Consider the following 20,416-nt stretch of genomic DNA (forward strand, 5'->3'; position numbering starts at 1 on the left):
TTCGAGACCTTATGTCCGTCGCAGTGCCCCAGTACCAGATGCCCAGTCGGCACTACTTCTCAAAGAAAGGTGTGCCTGCGCTCCACCAGCATGTCGCACACAACATCACCGCTTCTTTGAGAAACTCTGTGTGTGACAGGGTGCATTTCACCACAGACACTTGGACGAGTAGGCATGGACAGGGGCGTTACATGTCGCTGACTGGGCACTGGGTAACTATGGTGACAGCAGGACAAGGGGCTGCTGTCCAAGTCTTGCCGTCCCCACGAGTTGTGCGTCAATCCTCTTTATGTCAAAGTTCCTCCACTGCTTCTGCCTCCTCAACCTCCTCTCGGTCTTCCACCTGCACCCAAAGCCTGTCTGGTCATGCCACAAGCTTTCTAACTGCGCAGAAGGGATCCTGCACACCTCCTTACTATGTTGGCAGTAGGGCTCAACGTCATCAGGCGGTTTTTACTTTAAAATGTCTGGGAAATGTGAGTCACACAGCTGAGGAGTTGTGGTCAGCTCTGGAGAACCAATTTCATGAATGGTTGTCTCCACTGGACCTGAAACCAGGGAAGGCTGTGTGCGACAATGCTGCAAACCTGGGTGCGGCCCTTCGCCGGGGCAATGTCACACACGTGCCTTGTATGGCTCACGTGTTGAACCTGGTTGTCCAGCAATTTTTAGCCCACTATCCCAGACTAGATGGCCTTCTGCAGAGGGCACGCTCGCTGTGTGCTCACTTCCGCCGTTCGCATCCCGCAGCTCAGCGACTTACATCTCTACAGAAGTCGTTGGGCCTGCCACTTCACCGGCTAAAATGCGATGTGCCTACCCGGTGGAATTCAACTCTGCACATGTTGCAGCGACTGTGGCAGCACCGACAAGCCCTGGTGCAATACGTTCTGACGTATAGCCTGGGCCAACGAGATCCAGAGGTGGGGCAAATCACGCTGGAGGAGTGGTCTCAGATCAGGGACCTATGCACCCTTCTGCACAGTTTTGAAATGGCGATGAAGATGTTTAGTGCTGACGATGCCATTATCAGCATGACTATTCCGGTGATTTACATGCTGGAGCACATGTTAAACAGAATTCGGAGTCAGGTGGTGGCACAAGAGGAGGTGGAGGAAGTAGAGGAGGAGGAGTTGTATGCGGAAGGGCTAACATCTGCAAGGTCCAGACGGTCGGCAGCACCAAGGCGGCAGGCATGTGAGGGTGGGGGAGATGGTTTTACCAGGGCGCATGGTAGCAGTCAAACTAGTGAGGAAGGTGCAGGAGCCCAGGAAGAAGTGGAGGACGAACTGATGGAAGACTCATCAGATGAGGGAGCCCTTGATCACATTTCTGTTGTGCGAGGTTGGGGGGAGAGGACAGAGGAAGGAAGCATGATTGTTACCTCGCCACCAACACAACAGGGACTTGGTGCTCCTGGATGCGCAACACACATGAGTGCCTTCTTGCTGCACTACCTGCAACATGACCCTCGAATTGTGAGAATTAGAAATAATCCTGACTACTGGGTTGCCACACTGTTAGATCCCCGGTACAAAAGTAAATTTGCAGAAATTATTCCTGCCATAGAAAGGGATGCACGCATGCAGGAGTATCAGCAGAGACTGTTGCAGAATCTTACATGTGCTTTTCCACAAAACACCAGTTGTGCACGTAGTGAATCTCACAGTTCCAACTTGCCAACCGTGGGACCGTCAAGTGTTCAGCACTCAAACCGTAACAGAACCACAGTATCTGCTGGTAACATCAATTTTGCGGAATCATTTCACCACTTTTTTAGCCCATCCTTTGCAAGGCCACAGGAGACAAGAAGTCTGACACATAGTCAACGCCTAGAGACGATGGTACAGGAGTATCTCCAAGTAAACATTGAAGCCATGACTGTGTCACTGGACCCTTGCTCTTTTTAGGCTTCCAATCTGGAAAAATGGCCGGAGCTAGCCACTTACGCCTTGGAGATCTTGTCATGCCCCGCAGCCAGCGTTCTGTCTGAACGTGTGTTCAGCGCTGCTGGTGGTGTGCTGACAGATAAGCGCACGCGGCTCTCCACTGATAATGTAGACAGACTCACGTTCATAAAGATGAACAAATCATGGATCCGAAACAACTTTTCTACCCTGCGTCATCCTGGGCAGAGTAAAAGCTTGATGATTGGTTAAAATCACCCTACCAACCGTTTTAAGCTTTCAAATTACTAATCATGTTTATCTGTATCTTGGCTGGAAAATAATTTGGGCTTTGTAGCAGTGTGCAGCACTGATCCTATTAGGCCATCTATACTAAGCTCCACCAGATTTAAAATTAATAATAATTTTTAGCTGCATCTAGCCCGGAAAATAATTTTGGGGCTCCTACCTGCACTACCTGCAACATGACCCTCATATTGTCAGAATTCGAAGTAATCATGACTACTGGGTTGCCACACTCTTAGATCCCCCAAACTTTTCGATCAACCTTTTCATTTTAATAAAGACCAAAAAATGGTCATTTTTGAAATTATAAGCATTAGCAGGTTATTAGAAACTGAAATCAAACAGTTTTCAACTCAAAACTTTATTCTAGGTGATGTTACATTTTCACATATGACCCCTTGTTCGAAAGGAGCTTCTGAACTCTCTCGTCCATTGAATTTGCCGGTTTTGGATGGTTTCTGCTTCAATTGTTTTGCATGAGGACAGAATACACTCCCAGAGCTGTTGCTTAGATGTGAACTGCCTCCCGCCATCATAGACACTCCTTTTGATGATGCTCCAGAGGTTCTGAATGGGGTAGAGGTCAGGGGAGCATGGGGGTCACACCATAAGTTTGTCCCCTTTTATGCCCATATCAGCCAGAGATGCAGATGTTTTATGTGCAGCATGAGATGGTGCATTATCATGCAAAAAAATTATCTTGCTGTGAAATACACGGTTCTTCTTCTTGAACCATGGCAGGAAGTGCTGTTTGAGAAAATCCACATACATTATGGAGTTCATCTTTAGCGCCTTCAGGGATCCTAAAGGGGCCGACAGTCTCTCTCCCCATGATTCCAACCCAAAACATTACTCCACCTCCTCCTTGTTGGCGCTGTAGCCGTGTTTGCGTGGGGTGTCCATCAACCAGCCATCCTCCACTCCATCCATCTGGACCATCGAGCGCTGCACGGCACTCATCCGTGAACAAAACAGTTTTGAAATCAGTCTTCATGTAATGTTTGGCCCACTGGAGCCGTTTCTGCTTGTGTGAAGTGGATAGAGGAGGTCGACAGGATGGCGTATGCACAGCTGCAAACCTCTGAAGGACCCTGCATCTTGTTGTTCGGGGGACGTTGGAGGCACCAGCAGCTTCAAAAACTTGTCTGCTGCTATGACAAGGCTTTTTTGCCGCTGCTCTTTTAACCTGACGTAATTGCCTGTAGGAAAGAGTCCTCAATTTGCCCTTATCAGCACGCACACGTGTGTACTGTGAATCAGCTACATACTTCTTGATTGCCAAGACACTTCATCCTGATCATCGCACAATGTTGATTGTAGTCATGCCTTGACCTAAACACTCCACAATTTGTTGCTTCTCAGCAGCCGACACATCCTTTTTCTTTCCCATTTTGGCAGAAAATGTAGGCTGCTTAATAATGTGAGACAGCCTTCTTAAGTAGTCTTGCCTTTCATTGGACACACCTGCCAAACTAATTAGCACAGGTGTCTGCAATTGCTTACAGTGATATAAAGAGCCCTGACACACATCACCATCAATGAGTTTAACTGACAAACAAACAAATTCTTCCCTTATCACTCCTAAACACTTTTTGCATAATAATTTGGAACACAGTGTACATGTGCTTTTCCACAAAACACCAGTGGTTCACGTAGTCAATCTTACAGTTCTAACTTGCCAACCGTGGTCTGTATGGAGTTGTTCAATAAAGGGCCCAAAATTAAGATAACATAGATGGGAGAGGTCTCTATGAATAGGAATTCCTAAGTATTTGATACCCTGTGAGGGCCAGGCAAAGGGAAAGTTGGACTGGATGGAATCCTATATGGATTTGGGGAGGGAGACATCGAGGGCCTCAGACTTCGCTGCATTGATTTTAAAATTTGACCATGTAACAAAGTGATCTATTTCAGCCATAACAGCATGGATGGATATATGTGATTGAGTGATATATACTAGGACATCATGTGCAAATAGAGAGCATTTGTACTCGGTGCCTCCCACCTCAATCCACCTAATATTGGGGTTATGGCGAATTGATGAGAGCAGGTGCTCCGTCACTAGGATGTATAAGAGAGGGGACAGAGGACATCCCTGCCTTGTCCCATTGGTAATTGTGAAAGGTGATGAAAATGTTCTGATGCAACCCCTGGGCCTTGGGACACCCGGAGCCGGACCCTTTTTGGTGGATGCTGGTGGTTGTAGTCTTCGTGGCGGCGACCCGGTTCCGTGGCTCAGAGTGGTCAAACCAGTGGCGGAACTATTTATGTGGTTTTGATGTTTAAATGTCCGACTACGCCAACCGTGGATTGCGGTCAGAGTGAACCGCCGCTGCAGGGCAGACCGCTGAGGCTGGTGTTGTGGGTGCAGCAGAGCGTAGCATAACTCCCCACGGGAGGAGTATAGCCTAAGGGCAGTGTATGCGGAGGATGGGGGTGATGGTGCAGGGCAGCAGCAGTAACGACACGGAGTCAGTGATGCAGTCCAGGGCCTTTACTCACAGTTCTTATTATCCAGACCACGTCTGCAGGTAATGGCTGCCCACGTCGTACTGTGCTCACCAGGTGAGGGGCTCAGACAACTCCCAGATAACTTTGGAGCGCTTCAGAGGACCCGCTTTGTGTGTCCTTTGTCTGACCTTTCTTGCCAACACTTCTGTCCGGCTGCCTCGAGCCTCCTCTTGGTAAACTTGGCGCCAGTTTCCCTGACCCTATGTGGTGCCTTCCTAGCGGGTGTAGCGAGGGGCTGCGCCACATAAAATGTCACAGCCTCCGGTTTCTAGCTGAGGGTCGTTTCCTGCCTCCACTAGTTTCGGGGACCGGTCTCCCCCTTTGGCCTGACCCCTCCACGCAGGTGGATTCGGGCGTGCGGTGGCGACTCGCCCGTCCGCACCCCTGGGATCCCTTCATTCCTCATTCCTGGAGCCTTCTCCGCTCCTCTTCCTTCCTTCTCCCTCTTCCAGGCCTGGGCCTCTGTTACTAGGCCCGCCTCTGGAGCAGAGCTCATGCAGAGCCCCTGCTCCCTGCCACTTCTGCTCAGACTTTTCTGCACTGAACTAAGATGGTGCCCACCTTTTATACTCCCTTCTCAATGCACCCAGGAACTACTTCCTCCCTGCTCCTGCACTACAGGGTTCCCCTTCCTCAGTGTTCCCTCCCCCCACTCCAGCCAGGGACAGGGACTGTCGTGTAGTGTTGAGCCACCCCCGTAGTGTTCGAGTTCGGTTCGGTTCGTCGAACACCCGTGTGTTCACCGAACTGTTCGTCGAACTGTTCGTCGAACACCTTCGAACACCGTTAAAACCAATGGCAGGCAAACAAAAACACATAGAAACACATAGAAAACACCTTCAAAGGTGTCCAAAAGCTGACAAACTGCTCAGAAGACATAACTAACACATGGAAAAGTGACAAGTACATATAGTCATGCGAAAATAAAAGAGGTGGAGGAGTAAAAGGAGGGGGAGACACAGATATAGGCATGTCATGCCCTTCTAAAATCCAAAAAGTGAGAAGCCGACACGGCCAGTCCGCTCCTGCCCGTGCCACCTCCGTGTCGCCGGGTTTGTGCCAGAGCCGCGGTGAACCCTGATGGCCAGCCCCCCTCTCCCAATACTGGTGCCTGTCCGCTGGTGGGTCGAGCGAGCCCCCCTGTGGTGGAGGCAGCTCTAAGCTTTTTAATTTAAATTGTCTCTCTAATTTGAATGAATACACTTTAAATCCATTTACAAGGATCTATTGGAGGGCAAGTCTCATGCCAGCAGCCGCGTAATTCCAGCTCCAGTAGCGTCCACTAAAGCTGCTGCAGTTAAAAAGCTTTTATAAGGATCGAGCTCGGCTGTCCACCGCAAGGCATCCTACTGCCAGTCCCAGCCCCTATGCCTTGGGGTGCCTCCTGATGCTCTTCACTAAGTATCCCATGGTCCCGAAGCATTTCCTTTGAAAAAATTAAGTGTCTAAACTACAGGTGGTGTAGCTTGCTTAACAGCCGGGATAATCCGCTGACTAGCAGACACTGCTACTAGGCACAAAGTATTTCCTGGGCTAGATGCAGTTAAAAATTTGTAATTAGATACTCTCGTTGGATGCTGAGAAAGCATTCCATAGAGTCTCCTGGCACGCCATATATGATTCTCTTAAAAAGCTTGGGGTAGGGTTCTAGGGGACCCTTTTATAGCCAAAATCACGACCCTGTATCACAATACGTCACCTAGGCTGAAGATAAATGGAACTGTAGCACCCTGAGGGCTCGGTTGCTACAGACGTATTGCACCTCACCCACAGGTGTGATATCTCACTCTCAGGTAAGGATGGAGTGTGGATCAGGACCCGACACCTGCATGCATTACACCACATTGCCGTGGGGCAGGGCGACCAATATGCCCCTGAGATGGGCACGACAGTCCCTGTCCCAGGGCTGGAGTGGGGGGAGGGAACACTGAGGAAGGGGAACCCTGTAGTGCAGGAGCAGGGAGGAAGCAGTTCCTGGGTGCATTGAGAAGGGAGTATAAAAGGTGGGCACCATCTTAGTTCAGTGCAGAGAAGTCTGAGCAGAAGTGGCAGGGAGCAGGGGCTCTGCATGAGCTCTGCTCCGGAGGCGGCAGGGAAACTGGCGCCAAGTTTACCAAGAGGAGGCCTGAGGCAGCCGGACAGAAGTGTTGGTAAGAAAGGCCAGACAAAGGACACACAAAGGGGGTCCTGTGAAGTGCTCCAAAGTTATCTGGGAGTTGTCTGAGCCCCTCACCTGGTGAGCACAGTACGACGTGGGCAGCCGTTACCTGCAGACGTGGTCTGGATAATAAGAACTGTGAGTAAAGGCCCTGAACTGCTTCACTGACTCCGTGTCGTTACTGCTGCTGCCCTGCACCATCACCCCCATCCTCCGCATACACTGCCCTGAGGCTATACTCCTCCCGTGGGGAGTTATGCTACGCTCTGCTGCACCCACAACACCAGCCTCAGCGGTCTGCCCTGTAGCGGCGGTTCACTCTGACCGCAATCCACGGGTGGCGTAGTCGTACATTTAAACATCAAAACCACATAAATAGTTCCGCCACTGGTTTGACCGCCCTGAGCCACGGAACCGGGTCGCCGCCACGAAGACTACAACCACCAGCATCCACCAAAAAGGGTCCGGCTCCGGGTGTCCCAAGGCCCAGGGGGTGCGTCAGAACATTTTCATCACCTTTCACAATCACCAATGGGACAATGCAGGGATGTCCTCTGTCCCCTCTCTTATACATCCTAGTGACGGAGCACCTGCTCTCATCAATTCGCCATAACCCCAATATTAGGTGGATTGAGGTGGGAGGCACCGAGTACAAGTGCTCTCTATTTGCTGATGATGTCCTAGTATATATCACTCAATCACATATATCCATCCATGCTGTTATGGCTGAAATAGATCACTTTGTTACATGGTCAAATTTTAAAATCAATGCAGCGAAGTCTGAGGCCCTCGATGTCTCCCTCCCCAAATCCATATAGGATTCCATCCAGTCCAACTTTCCCTTTGCCTGGCCCTCACAGGGTATCAAATACTTAGGAATTCCTATTCATAGAGACCTCTCCCATCTATGTTATCTTAATTTTGGGCCCTTTATTGAACAACTCCATATAGACCACGGTTGGCAAGTTAGAGCTGTAAGATTCACTACGTGAACCGCTGGTGTTTTGTGGAAAAGCACATGTACACTGCGATCCAAATTATTATGCAAAAAGTGTTTAGGAGTGATAAGGGAAGAATTTGTTTGTTTGTCAGTTAAACTCATTGATGGTGATGTGTGTCAGGGCTCTTTATATCACTGTAAGCAATTGCAGACACCTGTGCTAATTAGTTTGGCAGGTGTGTCCAATGAAAGGCAAGACTTCTTAAGAAGGCTCTCTCACATTATTAAGCAGCCTACATTTTCTGCCAAAATGGGAAAGAAAAAGGATGTGTCGGCTGCTGAGAAGCAACAAATTGTGGAGTGTTTAGGTCAAGGCATGACTACAATCAACATTGTGCGATGATCAGGATGAAGTGTCTTGGCAATCAAGAAGTATGTAGCTGATTCACAGTACACACGTGTGCGTGCTGATAAGGGCAAATTGAGGACTCTTTCCTACAGGCAATTACGTCAGGTTAAAAGAGCAGCGGCAAAAAAGCCTTGTCATAGCAGCAGACAAGTTTTTGAAGCTGCTGGTGCCTCCAACGTCCCCCGAACAACAAGATGCAGGGTCCTTCAGAGGTTTGCAGCTGTGCATACGCCATCCTGTCGACCTCCTCTATCCACTTCACACAAGCAGAAACGGCTCCAGTGGGCCAAACATTACATGAAGACTGATTTCAAAACAGTTTTGTTCACGGATGAGTGCCATGCAGCGCTCGATGGTCCAGATGGATGGAGTGGAGGATGGCTGGTTGATGGACACCCCACGCAAACACGGCTACAGCGCCAACAAGGAGGAGGTGGAGTAATGTTTTGGGCTGGAATCATGGGGAGAGAGATTGTCGGCCCCTTTAGGATCCCTGAAGGCGCTAAAGATGAACTCCATAATGTATGTGGATTTTCTCAAACAGCACTTCCTGCCATGGTTCAAGAAGAAGAACCGTGTATTTCACAGCAAGATCATTTTTCTGCATGATAATGCACCATCTCATGCTGGACATAAAACATCTGCATCTCTGGCTGATATGGGCATAAAAGGGGACAAACTTATGGTGTGACCCCCATGCTCCCCTGACCTCTACCCCATTCAGAACCTTTGGAGCATCATTAAAAGGAGTGTCTATGATGGTGGGAGGCAGTTCACATCTAAGCAACAGCTCTGGGAGGGTATTCTGTCCTCATGCAAAACAATTGAAGCAGAAACCATCCAAAACCTGACAAATTCAATGGACGAGAGAGTTCAGAAGCTCCTTTCGAACAAGGGGTCCTATGTGAAAATGTAACATCACCTAGAATAAAGTTTTGAGTTGAAAACTGTTTGATTTCAGTTTCTAACAACCTGCTAATGCTTATAATTTCAAAAATGACCATTTTTTTGGTCTTTATTAAAATGAAAAGGTTGATCGAAAAGTTTGGGGGATCTAAGAGTGTGGCAACCCAGTAGTCATGATTACTTCGAATTCTGACAATATGAGGGTCATGTTGCAGGTAGTGCAGCAAGAAGGCACTTATGTGTCTTGCGCATCTCGGAGCCCCATAATTATTTTCCGGGCTAGATGCAGCTAAAAATTATTTTTAATTTTAAATCTGGTGAAGCTTTAGTATAGATGGCCTAATAGGATCAGTGCTGCACACTGCTACAAAGCCCAAATTATTTTCCAGTCAAGATACAGATAAACATGATTAGTAATTTTAAATCTGGTGGAGCTTATTATAGATGTCCTAATAGAATCAGTGCTGCACACTGCTACAAAGCCCAAATTATTTTCCAGCCAAGATACAGCTAAACATGATTAGTAATTTGAAAGCTTAAAACGGTTGGTAGGGTGATTTTAACCAATCATCAAGCTTTTACTCTCCCCAGGATGACACAGGGGTAGAAAAGTCGTTTCGGATCCATGATTTGTTCATCTTTATGAACGTGAGGCTGTCTACATTATCAGTGGAGAGCCGCGTGCGCTTATCTGTCAGCACACCACCAGCAGCGCTGAACACACGTTCAGACAGAACGCTGGCTGCGGGGCATGACAAGATCTCCAAGGCGTAAGTGGCTAGCTCCGGCCATTTATCCAGATTGGAAGCCCAAAAAGAGCAAGGGTCCAGTGACACAGTCGTGGCTTCAATGTTTACTTGGAGATACTCCTGTACCATCGTCTCTAGGCGTTGACTATGTGTCAGACTTCTTGTCTCCTGTGGCCTTGCAAAGGATGGGCTAAAAAAGTGGTGAAATGATTCCGCAAAATTGATGTTACCAGCAGATACTGTGGTTCTGTTACGGTTTGAGTGCTGAACACTTGACTGTCCCACGGTTGGCAAGTTGGAACTGTGAGATTCACTACGTGCACCACTGGTATTTTGTGGAAAAGCACATGTAAGATTCTGCAACAGTCTCTGCTGATACTCCTGCATGCGTGCATCCCTTTCTATGGCAGGAATAATTTCTGCAAATTTACTTTTGTACCGGGGATCTCACAGTGTGGCAACCCAGTAGTCAGGATTATTTCTAATTCTCACAATTCGAGGGTCATGTTGCAGGTAGTGCAGCAAGAAGGCACTCATGTGTGTTGCGCATCCAGGAGCACCAAGTCCCTGTTGTGTTGGTGGCGAGGTAACAATCATGCTTCCTTCCTCTGTCCTCTCCCCCCAACCTCGCACAACAGAAATGTGATCAAGGTCTCCCTCATCTGATGAGTCTTCCATCAGTTCGTCCTCCACTTCTTCCTGGGCTCCTGCACCTTCCTCACTAGTTTGGCTGCTACCATGCGCCCTGGTAAAACCATCTCCCCCACCCTCACATGCCTGCCGCCTTGGTGCTGCCGACCGTCTGGACCTTGCAGATGTTAGCCCTTCCGCATACAACTCCTCCTCCTCTACTTCCTCCACCTCCTCTTGTGCCACCACCTGACTCCGAATTCTGTTTAACATGTGCTCCAGCATGTAAATCACCGGAATAGTCATGCTGATAATGGCATCGTCAGCACTAAGCATCTTCGTCACCATTTCAAAACTGTGCAGAAGGGTGCATAGGTCCCTGATCTGAGACCACTCCTCCAGAGTGATTTGCCCCACCTCTGAATCTCGTTGGCCCAGGCTATACGTATGAGCGTATTGCACCAGGGCTTGTCGGTGCTGCCACAGTCGCTGCAACATGTGCAGAGTTGAATTCCACCGGGTAGGCACATCGCATTTTAGCCGGTGAAGTGGCAGGCCCAACGACTTCTGTAGAGATGTAAGTCGCTGAGCTGCGGGATGCGAACGGCGGAAGTGAGCACACAGCGACCGTGCCCTCTGCAGAAGGCCATCTAGTCTGGGATAGTGGGCTAAAAATTGCTGGACAACCAGGTTCAACACGTGAGCCATACAAGGCACGTGTGTGACATTGCCCCGGCGAAGGGCCGCACCCAGGTTTGCAGCATTGTCGCACACGGCCTTCCCTGGTTTCAGGTCCAGTGGAGACAACCATTCATGAAATTGGTTCTCCAGAGCTGACCACAACTCCTCAGCTGTGTGACTCACATTTCCCAGACATTTCAATGTAAAAACCGCCTGATGACGTTGAGTCCTACTGCCAGCATAGTAAGGAGGTGTGCAGGATCCCTTCTGCGCAGTTAGAAAGCTTGTGGCATGACCAGACAGGCTTTGGGTGCAGGTGGAAGACCGAGAGGAGGTTGAGGAGGCAGAAGCAGTGGAGGAACTTTGACATAAAGAGGATTGACGCACAACTCGTGGGGACGGCAAGACTTGGACAGCAGCCCCTTGTCCTGCTGTCACCATAGTTACCCAGTGCCCAGTCAGCGACATGTAACGCCCCTGTCCATGCCTACTCGTCCAAGTGTCTGTGGTGAAATGCACCCTGTCACACACAGAGTTTCTCAAAGAAGCGGTGATGTTGTGTGTGACATGCTGGTGGAGCGCAGGCACATCTTTCTTTGAGAAGTAGTGCCGACTGGGCATCTGGTACTGGGGCACTGCGACGGACATAAGGTCTCGAAAATCCTCTGTGTCCACCAGGCGGAAAGGCAGCATTTCTGTAGCCAAGAGCTTGCAGATGGTGAAATTCAACCTCTTAGCTTTCTCATGGCTAGGAGGAAATGGTCTTTTACTTGTCCACATCTGAGGGACCGAGGGCTGGCTATTGTGCTTAGACGGGGTTGATAAGGGTGTCCCCGGCAAACTGCCGGTCTGTGAGGAAGATGCAGGCGGACATGTTAGGTTGCCTTGATCCAAAGGTGGTGCTATCGATGTCGGACAGCGCTCAACACCAGCTGGTGTTCCCACCTCCAAAGAAAATGATGACCTGCCAATCACGCTGGCTGTTGCGGGTAAAGAGGTGGCAGGTCTGCGCCCCAAAACAGGTGTGACCGCTGTCCCCCCAGTCACAGAGGATGAAGAGGCCGCGGATGCACAAGATATGGCAGACGGTGGTTGGCCCGGCCGGCTAGGCCGCATTGTAGCACACTGAGCTTCCCACTGCAACTTATGCTTCATGTCCATGTGCCGGTTCATGCATGAAGTACTCAAACTATGTATTTTTTGGCCTCTACTTAGCTTTTGCTGACAAATGTTACAGATAACACGAGTTGGGTCATCTTTATCGATCTGAAAAAATCCCCTGGCTATGCAAGGCTTAGCACCCATGCGACCTGAAGAGCCACCACGACTTGTGGTGAGAGGCAGAGTTGTGTTTGAGGATGCAGTTGTTGACATGCTTCCAGTACTACGTCTCTGTCCAGGAAGGCGCAACCTGACCTCGTCGTCACTAGCATCTTCCTCCACCTCCTCTGCTGACCTCATCTCTTGGCTGACTGTGGGTTGACAGTAAGTGGGATCTCCAACCTCATCATCATCACCCTGTGCGTTATCACACCCGTCGTCCTCAGAGCCAACCTGTTCCTGCCCTGACAAAAAACTAAAGTTGTCGCTCCAATCAGGTATTTGAGTCTTATCATCGTCTTCCTCATTGTCTCCACCAACAGGAGTTACAGTTTGGGAATGAGGGTCTACATTATGGTCAGAACCTTCTGCGTCTGGTCCTGGATCCGACTCATAAAGATTCTGGGCATCAGTGCAGATCATTTCCTCATCTAGATTCACAGAAGCGCTGGAGTCGACCTCTGATTCCCAGGCTATAGTATGAGTAAACAGCTCTGCAGACTCAACCATCTGTTCTACCTCATACTCAGACGGGCAGCTGGAGATTTGGGAGCTGTGAGGAAGCAAGTGCGATTGGGGTGACACCTTTGAGGACTGGAGTATTTGTGATGTTGAAGTTGATGTGGAGGAGAGCCCACTTAAAGGAGCACTTGATATCCGTTGAAGCACCTGCTGTTTTTGTGCCTCATCTGGAATTTGTAGCGATTGGCGTGGCCGTAAGAAAAGGATTTTATCACATTGTCCGCTAAAAGAAGTAGACATTTTAGTTTGGCTGGAAGATGGTCTTTCTTCTGCAGATGTTACTGTTGCTTTAACACCTACCCCACGGACACAACCTTTTTTCCCCTTCCCAACACGCCTATTCCCCTTTCCACCAGCAGCAGGCCTTTTTCCACTCATTTTGGTGGTTAACTAATTCACAACTCTGGAGTTGTTTGCACAAAAAAACAATGGATGGTAACCGAGCAGAGCTGAGTGGCCAAACTGTGGTATTAGGCCAAAACTATTGGCTGGGTTAGATGCAGAAAAAAATTATATTCAATTTGCAACCTGATGGAGGTCAGTATAGATGGACTAATACAACAAGTCCCACACACAGCTAGAAGCCCAATATTTTTTCAGAGGTAGATGCAGAAAAAAATATATTCAGATTGCAACCTGATGGAGGTCAGTATAGATGGACTAATACAACAAGTCCCACACACAGCTAGAAGCCCAAATATTTTTTCAGAGGTACTGTAGATGCAGATAAAAATTATTTTTAATTTGCAATCTGATGGAGGTCAGTATAGATGGACTAATAGAGAAAGTCCGACACACTGCTAGAAGGCCAAATATTTTTTCAGAGCTAGATGCAGAAAAAAAATATATTCAGTTTGCAACCTGATGGAGGTCTGTATAGATGGATTAATAGAACAAAACCCACACACAGCTAGAAGCCCAATATTTTTTCAGAGGTAGATGCAGAAAAAAATATATTCAGTTTGCAACCTGATGGAGGTCAGTATAGATGGACTAATACAACAAGTCCCACACACAGCTAGAAGCCCAATATTTTTTCAGAGGTAGATGCAGAAAAAAATATATTCAGTTTGCAACCTGATGGAGGTCAGTATAGATGGACTAATACAACAAGTCCCACACACAGCTAGAAGCCCAATATTTTTTCAGAGGTAGATGCAAAAAAAAATATATTCAGTTTGCAACCTGATGGAGGTCAGTATAGATGGACTAATACAACAAGTCCCACACACAGCTAGAAGCCCAAATATTTTTTCAGAGGTACTGTAGATGCAGATAAAAATTATTTTTAATTTGCAACCTGATGGAGGTCAGTATAGATGGACTAATAGAGAAAGTCCGACACACTGCCAGAAGGCCAAATATTTTTTCAGAGCTAGATGCAGAAAAATATTATATTCAGTTTGCAACCTGATGGAGGTCAGTATAGATGGACTAACAGAGAAAGTCCCACACACTGCTAGAAGGCCAAATATTTTTTCAGAGCTAGATGCATACAAAAAATTATTTTGAATTTGCAACCTGATGGAGGTCAGTATAGATGGACTAATAAAACAAGTCCCACACACTGCTAGAAGGCCAAATATTTTTTCAGAGCTAGATGCAGAAAAAAATTATATTCAGTTTGCAACCTGATGGAGGTCTGTATAGATGGATTAATAGAACAAGACCCACACACAGCTAGAAGGCCAATATTTTTTCAGAGCTAGATGCAGAAAAAAATATATTCAGTTTGCAACCTGATGGAGGTCAGTATAGATGGACTAACAGAGAAAGTCCCACACACTGCTAGAAGGCCAAATATTTTTTCAGAGCTAGATGCATACAAAAAATTATTTTGAATTTGCAACCTGATGGAGGTCAGTATAGGTGGACTAATAAAACAAGTCCCACACACTGCTAGAAGGCCAAATATTTTTTCAGAGCTAGATGCAGAAAAAAATTATATTCAGTTTGCAACCTGATGGAGGTCTGTATAGATGGATTAATAGAACAAGACCCACACACAGCTAGAAGGCCAATATTTTTTCAGAGGTAGATGCAGAAAAAAATATATTCAGTTTGCAACCTGATGGAGGTCAGTATAGATGGACTAATACAACAAGTCCCACACACAGCTAGAAGCCCAAATATTTTTTCAGAGGTACTGTAGATGCAGATAAAAATTATTTTTAATTTGCAACCTGATGGAGGTCAGTATAGATGGACTAATAGAGAAAGTCCGACACACTGCTAGAAGGCCAAATATTTTTTCAGAGCTAGATGCAGAAAAAAATTATATTCAGTTTGCAACCTGATGGAGGTCAGTATAGATGGACTAACAGAGAAAGTCCCACACACTGCTAGAAGGCCAAATATTTTTTCAGAGCTAGATGCAGAAAAAAATTATATTCAGTTTGCAACCTGATGGAGGTCTGTATAGATGGATTAATAGAAGAAGACCCACACACAGCTAGAAGCCCAATATTTTTTCAGAGGTAGATGCAGAAAAAAATATATTCAGTTTGCAACCTGATAGAGGTCAGTATAGATGGACTAATACAACAAGTCCCACACACAGCTAGAAGCCCAATATTTTTTCAGAGGTAGATGCAGAAAAAAATATATTCAGTTTGCAACCTGATGGAGGTCAGTATAGATGGACTAATACAACAAGTCCCACACACAGCTAGAAGCCCAATATTTTTTCAGAGGTAGATGCAGAAAAAAATATATTCAGTTTGCAACCTGATGGAGGTCAGTATAGATGGACTAATACAACAAGTCCCACACACAGCTAGAAGCCCAATATTTTTTCAGAGGTAGATGCAGAAAAAAATATATTCAGTTTGCAACCTGTTGGAGGTCAGTATAGATGGACTAATACAACAAGTCCCACACACAGCTAGAAGCCCAATATTTTTTCAGAGGTAGATGCAGAAAAAAATATATTCAGTTTGCAACCTGATGGAGGTCAGTATAGATGAACTAATACAACAAGTCCCACACACAGCTAGAAGCCCAAATATTTTTTCAGAGGTACTGTAGATGCAGATAAAAATTATTTTTAATTTGCAACCTGATGGAGGTCAGTATAGATGGACTAATAGAGAAAGTCCGACACACTGCTAGAAGGCCAAATATTTTTTCAGAGCTAGATGCAGAAAAAATTATATTCAGTTTGCAACCTGATGGAGGTCAGTATAGATGGACTAACAGAGAAAGTCCCACACACTGCTAGAAGGCCAAATATTTTTTCAGAGCTAGATGCCTACAAAAAATTATTTTGAATTTGCAACCTGATGGACGTCAGTATAAGTGGACTAATAGAACAAGTCCCACACACTGCTAGAAGGCCAAATATTTTTTCAGAGCTAGATGCAGAAAAAAATTATATTCAGTTTGCAACCTGATGGAGGTCTGTATAGATGGATTAATAGAACAAGACCCACACACAGCTAGAAGCCCAATATTTTTTCAGAGGTAGATGCAGAAAAAAATATATTCAGTTTGCAACCTGATGGAGGTCAGTATAGATGGACTAATACAACAAGTCCCACACACAGCTAGAAGCCCAAATATTTTTTCAGAGGTACTGTAGATGCAGATAAAAATTATTTTTAATTTGCAACCTGATGGAGGTCAGTATAGATGGACTAATAGAGAAAGTCCGACACACTGCTAGAAGGCCAAATATTTTTTCAGAGCTAGATGCAGAAAAAAATTATATTCAGTTTGCAACCTGATGGAGGTCAGTATAGATGGACTAACAGAGAAAGTCCCACACACTGCTAGAAGGCCAAATATTTTTTCAGAGCTAGATGCAGAAAAAAATTATATTCAGTTTGCAACTTGATGGAGGACTGTATAGATGGATTAATAGAACAAGACCCACACACAGCTAGAAGCCCAATATTTTTTCAGAGGTAGATGCAGAAAAAAATATATTCAGTTTGCAACCTGATGGAGGTCAGTATAGATGGACTAATACAACAAGTCCCACGCACAGCTAGAAGCCCAATATTTTTTCAGAGGTAAATGCAGAAAAAAATATATTCAGTTTGCAACCTGATGGAGGTCAGTATAGATGGACTAATACAACAAGTCCCACACACAGCTAGAAGCCCAATATTTTTTCAGAGGTAGATGCAGAAAAAAATATATTCAGTTTGCAACCTGATGGAGGTCAGTATAGATGGACTAATACAACAAGTCCCACACACAGCTAGAAGCCCAAATATTTTTTCAGAGGTAGATGCAGAAAAAAATATATTCAGTTTGCAACCTGATGGAGGTCAGTATAGATGGACTAATACAACAAGTCCCACACACAGCTAGAAGCCCAATATTTTTTCAGAGGTAGATGCAGAAAAAAATATATTCAGTTTGCAACCTGATGGAGGTCAGTATAGATGGACTAATACAACAAGTCCCACACACAGCTAGAAGCCCAAATATTTTTTCAGAGGTACTGTAGATGCAGATAAAAATTATTTTTAATTTGCAACCTGATGGAGGTCAGTATAGATGGACTAATAGAGAAAGTCCGACACACTGCTAGAAGGCCAAATATTTTTTCAGAGCTAGATGCAGAAAAAAATTATATTCAGTTTGCAACCTGATGGAGGTCAGTATAGATGGACTAACAGAGAAAGTCCCACACACTGCTAGAAGGCCAAATATTTTTTCAGAGCTAGATGCATACAAAAAATTATTTTGAATTTGCAACCTGATGGAGGTCAGTATAGGTGGACTAATAGAACAAGTCCCACACACTGCTAGAAGGCCAAATATTTTTTCAGAGCTAGATGCAGAAAAAAATTATATTCAGTTTGCAACCTGATGGAGGTCTGTATAGATGGATTAATAGAACAAGACCCACACACAGCTAGAAGCCCAATATTTTTTCAGAGGTAGATGCAGAAAAAAATATATTCAGTTTGCAACCTGATGGAGGTCAGTATAGAAGGACTAATACAACAAGTCCCACACACAGCTAGAAGCCCAATATTTTTTCAGAGGTAGATGCAGAAAAAAATATATTCAGTTTGCAACCTGATGGAGGTCAGTATAGATGGACTAATACAACAAGTCCCACACACAGCTAGAAGCCCAATATTTTTTCAGAGGTAGATGCAGAAAAAAATATATTCAGTTTGCAACCTGATGGAGGTCAGTGTAGATGGACTAATACAACAAGTCCCACACACAGCTAGAAGCCCAAATATTTTTTCAGAGGTACTGTAGATGCAGATAAAAATTATTTTTAATTTGCAACCTGATGGAGGTCAGTATAGATGGACTAATAGAGAAAGTCCGACACACTGCTAGAAGGCCAAATATTTTTTCAGAGCTAGATGCAGAAAAAAATTATATTCAGTTTGCAACCTGATGGAGGTCAGTATAGATGGACTAACAGAGAAAGTCCCACACACTGCTAGAAGGCCAAATATTTTTTCAGAGCTAGATGCAGAAAAAAATTATATTCAGTTTGCAACCTGATGGAGGACTGTATAGAAGGACTAATACAACAAGTCCCACACACAGCTAGAAGCCCAATATTTTTTCAGAGGTAGATGCAGAAAAAAATATATTCAGTTTGCAACCTGATGGAGGTCAGTATAGATGGACTAATACAACAAGTCCCACACACAGCTAGAAGCCCAATATTTTTTCAGAGGTAGATGCAGAAAAAAATATATTCAGTTTGCAACCTGATGGAGGTCAGTGTAGATGGACTAATACAACAAGTCCCACACACAGCTAGAAGCCCAAATATTTTTTCAGAGGTACTGTAGATGCAGATAAAAATTATTTTTAATTTGCAACCTGATGGAGGTCAGTATAGATGGACTAATAGAGAAAGTCCGACACACTGCTAGAAGGCCAAATATTTTTTCAGAGCTAGATGCAGAAAAAAATTATATTCAGTTTGCAACCTGATGGAGGTCAGTATAGATCGACTAACAGAGAAAGTCCCACACACTGCTAGAAGGCCAAATATTTTTTCAGAGCTAGATGCAGAAAAAAATTATATTCAGTTTGCAACCTGATGGAGGACTGTATAGATGGATTAATAGAACAAGACCCACACACAGCTAGAAGCCCAATATTTTTTCAGAGGTAGATGCAGAAAAAAATATATTCAGTTTGCAACCTGATGGAGGTCAGTATAGATGGACTAATACAACAAGTCCCACACACAGCTAGAAGCCCAATATTTTTTCAGAGGTAGATGCAGAAAAAAATATATTCAGTTTGCAACCTGATGGAGGTCAGTATAGATGGACTAATACAACAAGTCCCACACACAGCTAGAAGCCCAATATTTTTTCAGAGGTAGATGCAGAAAAAAATATATTCAGTTTGCAACCTGATGGAGGTCAGTATAGATGGACTAATACAACAAGTCCCACACACAGCTAGAAGCCCAAATATTTTTTCAGAGGTAGATGCAGAAAAAAATATATTCAGTTTGCAACCTGATGGAGGTCAGTATAGATGGACTAATACAAGTCCCACACACAGCTAGAAGCCCAATATTTTTTCAGAGGTAGATGCAGAAAAAAATATATTCAGTTTGCAACCTGATGGAGGTCAGTATAGATGGACTAATACAACAAGTCCCACACACAGCTAGAAGCCCAAATATTTTTTCAGAGGTAGATGCAGAAAAAAATATATTCAGTTTGCAACCTGATGGAGGTCAGTATAGATGGACTAATACAAGTCCCACACACAGCTAGAAGCCCAATATTTTTTCAGAGGTAGATGCAGAAAAAAATATATTCAGTTTGCAACCTGATGGAGGTCAGTATAGATGGACTAATACAACAAGTCCCACACACAGCTAGAAGCCCAAATATTTTTTCAGAGGTACTGTAGATGCAGATAAAAATTATTTTTAATTTGCAACCTGATGGAGGTCAGTATAGATGGACTAATAGAGAAAGTCCGACACACTGCTAGAAGGCCAAATATTTTTTCAGAGCTAGATGCAGAAAAAATTATATTCAGTTTGCAACCTGATGGAGGTCAGTATAGATGGACTAACAGAGAAAGTCCCACACACTGCTAGAAGGCCAAATATTTTTTCAGAGCTAGATGCCTACAAAAAATTATTTTGAATTTGCAACCTGATGGAGGTCAGTATAGGTGGACTAATAGAACAAGTCCCACACACTGCTAGAAGGCCAAATATTTTTTCAGAGCTAGATGCAGAAAAAAATTATATTCAGTTTGCAACCTGATGGAGGTCTGTAAAGATGGATTAATAGAACAAGACCCACACACAGCTAGAAGCCCAATATTTTTTCTGAGGTAGATGCAGAAAAAAATATATTCAGTTTGCAACCTGATGGAGGTCAGTATAGATGGACTAATACAACAAGTCCCACACACAGCTAGAAGCCCAATATT

This window comes from Phyllobates terribilis, unplaced genomic scaffold (genome assembly GCF_046119375.1).
Source record: "Phyllobates terribilis strain yellow unplaced genomic scaffold, ASM4611937v1 Scaffold_1__5_contigs__length_1240528914, whole genome shotgun sequence".
Lineage (NCBI taxonomy): Eukaryota > Metazoa > Chordata > Amphibia > Anura > Dendrobatidae > Phyllobates > Phyllobates terribilis.